The sequence below is a fragment of the Penaeus vannamei genome, chromosome 19 (assembly GCF_042767895.1).
Source record: "Penaeus vannamei isolate JL-2024 chromosome 19, ASM4276789v1, whole genome shotgun sequence".
NCBI lineage: Eukaryota > Metazoa > Arthropoda > Malacostraca > Decapoda > Penaeidae > Penaeus > Penaeus vannamei.
In genome coordinates, this window is record NC_091567.1 from 28,057,543 (window position 1) to 28,062,542 (window position 5,000).

The 5,000-nt window shown below is 33.7% G+C and overlaps 1 protein-coding gene across 3 annotated transcripts in view; it reads left to right on the plus strand.

Annotated features, from left to right (window-relative positions):
• The window catches only part of LOC113809737 (uncharacterized), a 244,626-nt gene that overhangs the window by 36,853 nt on the left and 202,773 nt on the right, over positions 1 to 5,000 (plus strand). The window lies entirely within an intron of this gene.

Below are 5,000 nucleotides of genomic sequence, written 5' to 3' on the forward strand. Positions count from 1 at the left end.
GATAATAATGATAACATTAGTAATAATGATAATGATGCTGATAATAGTAATAAAGATTATAATGATATTGAATGATACATAATATAATTATGATAATATGGATAATATGGATAATAATAATGATAATAATGATAACATTAACAGTGATGATGATGATGATGATGATAATAATAATAATAATGATAATAATGATGATAATAACAATAATAATAATAATAATAATAATAATAATAATAATAATAAAATAATAATAGAAATAATAATAATTATGATAATAATAATAATAATGATAATAATAATAATGATAATAATAATAATAATAATAATAATAATAATAATAATAATAATAATAATAATAATAATAATAATAATAATAATAATAATAATAATAATGATAATGATAATGATAATAATAAAATAATAATAAAAAAATAATAATGATAATAATAATAATAATAATAATAATAATAATGATAATAATAATAATAATGATAATAATAACAATAATGATGATAATAATAATAATAATAGTAATGATTATAATAATAAAGGTAATGATAATGATATATTGATAATGATAATAATAATGATGATAAGGATAATAATGAATGATAATAAAGAATAGTAATAGTCATAATAATGATGATATCAAGATAATAATGATAATGATTATCAAGATGATAGTAATAATAATAATAATAATAGTATTAATAATGATAAGGATAGTAATGATGATGTTGATGATGATAATGATGATGATGAAATAATGATGATGATAATGATGATAGTAATGATAAAAGTGATGATGATATTAATGATAATGATAAAAAGTAATGATTATAATAATGATAATTATGATTATGATAATCATAGTAATAAAATAATAATGATAATAATAATGGTAATAACAGTAATAACGAATAACAATAATAGCAATGGTAATTGTAATAGTAATAGTGATAATGAAATTAATAATAACAATAACAAAAATAGTAATGATGATATTCCTAAGAATAAAACAGAGCAAGGAAGAAAAGAAGAAAATTGATAATTATAGCAAAAAGAAAATAGACCCGACCAAGAGGCTGAAGAAGAATCCCTAAGGAGATAAGATTCGAACCTAAATTCTTATAAGATGAATATCAGACTAAATGCCATGGTATAATTTCCTTATCAATTTATTAATTTCCTTCGTATTCTCCTCTTCGTAATTAGATGCCTGTTCAAAGGGCTTATTCGAATAGCTGACAGTCTCCTTCTTATTATGGTGGTATTAGTGCTATTATTAGTAGTATCGTCTGTTGGTATTCATTTTCTCGGAGCATAAGTTAACCGTGTCTTTGTTTTGATTTTCTTGAGACTTGTATTAATTGTGTCTTTTGTCTTTGTTTTGATTTTCTTGAGACTTGTATTAATTGTCTTTTGTCTTTGTTTTAATTTTCTTGAGACTTAGATGAACTGTCTTTTGTCTTTGTTTTAATTTTCGTGAGACTTAGATGAACTGTCTTTTGTCTTTGTTTTAATTTTCTTGAGACTTAGATGAACTGTCTTTTGTCTTTGTTTTAATTTTCTTGAGACTTAGATGAACTGTCTTTTGTCTTTGTTTTAATTTTCTTGAGACTTAGATGAACTGTCTTTTGTCTTTGTTTTAATTTTCTTGAGACTTAGATGAACTGTCTTTTGTCTTTGTTTTAATTTTCTTGAGACTTAGATGAACTGTCTTTTGTCTTTGTTTTAATTTTCGTGAGACTTAGATGAACTGTCTTTTGTCTTTGTTTTAATTTTCTTGAGACTTAGATGAACTGTCTTTTGTCTTTGTTTTAATTTTCTTGAGACTTAGATGAACTGTCTTTTGTCTTTTTGTTTTAATTTTCTTTGAGACTTAGATGAACTGTCTTTTGCCTTTGATTTAATTTTCCTGAGACTTAGATGAACTGTCTTTTATCATTGGTTTAATTTTCTTGAGACTTAGATGAACTGCATTTTGTATTTGTTTTAATTTTCTTGAGACTTAGATGAACTGTCTTTTGTCTTTGTTTTAATTTTCTTGAGACTTAGATGAACTGTCTTTTGTCTTTGTTTTAATTTTCTTGAGACTTAGATGAACTGTCTTTTGTCTTTGTTTTAATTTTCTTGAGACTTAGATGAACTGTCTTTTGTCTTTGTTTTAATTTTCTTGAGGCTTATAAGAACTGTGGCTTTTGTCTCTGTTTTGATTTTCTTGCGACTTGTATTAGTTGTGGCTTTTGTCTTTCCACTCCGCAGCCTTGGAATGCGTGATAGGAATGACAGTATTATTGGAAGCACTCTGAGGGGCGAGGCAATCAATCGGGTCACTGCTGATGAATTCTTGAAAAAAAAATCTGGATCCGGATCATGTTCATAACTTGTTGACTTATGAACATCATTATTATCATTATCATTATCATCATCATCATCATCATCATCATCATCATCATCATCATCATCATCATCATCATTATCATCATCCTCATCCTCATCCTCATCCTCATCCTCATCCTCATCCTCATCATTATCATCACCATCATCTTCACATAACAATAAAAAATAATAATGATATAACAATAAGGATCATCATCACCATCATTATAATCACCATCACCATCATAATTTTCATCATTTTAACAAACAAGCAAACTATCCAACTACCCAACGCTACCAAGAAACAACCTTGGCGGAAATAACAACGCCATTGTCTATTTCTAATCACACTCCTACGCCTAACAGTATCGAAGACAAAGAGTGACACAGACTGACGAAACCAGGTCGTGCGGGGAATAATAATCGTATTGTGCAAAGTTCATGATGGCAAATGTTGGAAAGAAGTGAATAATGAATTCATAATCCCGCGCTGGATCTCTCTGCCATTTCGATATTCCGAGAAGGTGTCGCTTCCACGTCGATGAGCATTTTGTGTTGTGGCTGTTTTTGTTGTTGTTTGTGGACATCGTTGCTATTGTTCTTATCATTATCATAATTGTTTCTTTTTCTTCTTCGTATAATTATTGTTTCTTCTTATCTTCTTATCATCATCATCATTATTATTACTGTTGTTGTTGTTGTTATCATCATTATTATCGTTATTATTGATATTTTCATTATCATTATTATTATCATTATCATTGTTATTATTGATATTATAAGTAAGATCATTTTTATTATTATCATCATTGTTATTATTACTATAATTATTATCATAGATAATGATAATGATAATGATAATAATGATGATAATGCCAATAAAAATAATGATAATTATGATAATAATGATAGTAATAATGATGATAATGATTGCGATAATAACAATAATGATAATGATAGTAATAATGACAGTAGCAATGATAATGATTTAAAAATGATGATGATGATGATAATGATAATGATGATATAATAACAGTACTAATAACAATTACATCATTATCATCATCACTGATTATCATTATCATTATTGTTGCTGTTGTTGTTATTGATGTTGAATGTTGTGATGACTTGAAGGACAATGTACCTGCCATCCTTGATATGCTTTCACTGTTATTATCATATCGCTGCAACGGCTGGATTCTGCAATATATGGATTGCAATTATTTCAAATCCTTCCTTTTTTCTGCCTCCTCTTCCTTCTTCCTTTGAAATGCCTCTTTCTCATTTCCTTTTCTCTCTCTAGTTCCCCCATTTTTCCAGATTTTTCTTACCCTTTTCCTTTCCCCATTTCCATTCTTCATCTCCCTTTCTCTTTCTCTCCTTTCTTTCCTTCTCTTCTCTTCATCCCCTTCCATTCCCTTCCTCTCTTGTATTTCTTGTTTTTTTTTCTATAATGAGTGTCTTCTATCTTAAGATGTACCCTATTCTCGCTCCTTCGTTTTCTTTACCTACTTTTCCTCTTCGTCTTCCACGCTTTCCTCCCCTTCCCTCTTCCTCTTTCCCTTCCTACTTCCCCCTTTTTCCTCCCTCCCCCCTCCCCCCACCTCCCCCTCACAGTGGCAAGGTATTTTTTTTTCTATAATGAGTGTCTCAAGATGTACTACATTCTCTCTCCCTCCTTCTCTCTGCTACTTTTCCACGCTTCCCTCCCCCTCTCCCTCTTTCGCTTCCATCATCCTCTCCCATCCTCCTTCCCCCTTTTCCCCCCCTCCCCCCCTGACAGTGGCAAGGTATTTTTTCCTATAATGAGTGCCTTGTGTCTCAAGATGTACTCTCTTTGCGGATAAGAAATTGGTTCTTGGATAAGCGGATTTTGCAGGAAAGGGGGGTCGAGAGGTTAGGGGCCATGGGGGGGGGGAGGGGGATGCTGGAGATGAGGGGGGGGCGACGGAAGGAGGGAGGGAGGGAGCGAGGTAGGTAGGTTGGGAGGAAAGGAAGGAGGGAGGGTAGGATGGTGGGAGGGAGGGAGAGATCCTGGAGAGATGGGGGGGGGGGCGACGGAAGGAGGGAGGGAGGGAGCGAAGTAGGTAGATTGGGAGGAAAGGGAAGGAGGGGGAGGGTAGGATGGTGAGAGGGAGGGAAGGAGAGATAGAAGAAGAAGATGGAGGGATGGGACGAAGGGAGGGGTTTAGGTGAGGGAGGGAAGGAGGGAAAGAACAGTGGAGGGAAGGAGGGGTCGACTGATGGAGGAAGGAAAGAGAGAGAGAGAGAGGAGGGGAGGAGGAAGAAGGGGAGGGGAGGGGAGGAAGGGGAGAAAGGAAGGAGGGGGAGAATAGGGAGAGGAGAAGAAGAGTGAGGGAGAGAGGGAGGGAGAGGAAGAAGAGAAAGGAGAAGGAGAGGGAGAGAGAGAGGAGGGAGGGGGAGGAAGAGAGAGAGGTGAGGGAGGGAGAATGGAGGGGGAGGGAGAAGAGGGAGGGAGAGGGAAGAGAGGGGAGGGAGGGGAAGAAGAGAGAGAAGAGGGAGGGAGGGGGAGGAAGAGAGAGAGGAGGGAGGGAGAATGGAGGGAGGGGAAGAAGAGGGAGGGAGAGGGAAGAGAGGAGGGAGGGGGAAGAAGAGGG